An 812-nucleotide genomic window follows, 5' to 3' on the forward strand; every position below is an offset into this window, starting at 1 on the left:
GGAACTCACTATGTAGACCAGGCTGGGCTTGAACTCACAGAGATCCACCTGCGTCTGCCTCCCGAGTGCTGGGATTAAAGGCGTGCACGACGTTTTTAATTTATTTATTATTTATGTGTAATAGTGTACTGCCTGCATGTGTGTGAATGCACCTGTATCGTGCAATGTCGCAGAGGTCAGAAGAGGGCATGGAATTCTCATGGAACTGGAGTTAAGGATGGCTCATTTTTATGATTATTGAATAATATCTGCACTCTTGACAGTTTTGAGTATAGAACAAAGTTTTTTAAATTATACTCACTAGGATATCATAAACATCAGATGTAAAGATGAAACTCAAAAAATGCTTTACATCAGAGAATTCGTTTTTAAATAAAACATAAATTGATTAAATGCTATCTCTACTTATTTTCAGTATCACGTTACTCAGAATTTACTCAACATCATAGTTAATTGCTTCCTACTCTCCTTTGAAGTATTTTCTTCATTTCTATAAACCTTGACAGATTTGATGTTAAGATCTATTAATTGTAAGGAATTAAGGAAAATACTGAAAACTAAAACATATTAAAATATAATACATCTTTGAATTATATACTATGAATTACATGCAAAATGAGACGGACAGTAAGGAAAGCTTTTCTAATACATATGGCTCTTGAGTGTTTGATACTTGAAATATATTAATTTATAATATATTAATAAGTAAATGATTACATTGTATATATTCATGGAATTCTCCATATATCAATAAAATAAATTTATTAAATATGTAAAATAGATATTTTGCAAAGGGGGAAATTTAATGTTTA

This window comes from Nannospalax galili, unplaced genomic scaffold (assembly GCF_000622305.1).
Source record: "Nannospalax galili isolate Female #2095 unplaced genomic scaffold, S.galili_v1.0 scaffold544, whole genome shotgun sequence".
NCBI classification, from domain to species: domain Eukaryota; kingdom Metazoa; phylum Chordata; class Mammalia; order Rodentia; family Spalacidae; genus Nannospalax; species Nannospalax galili.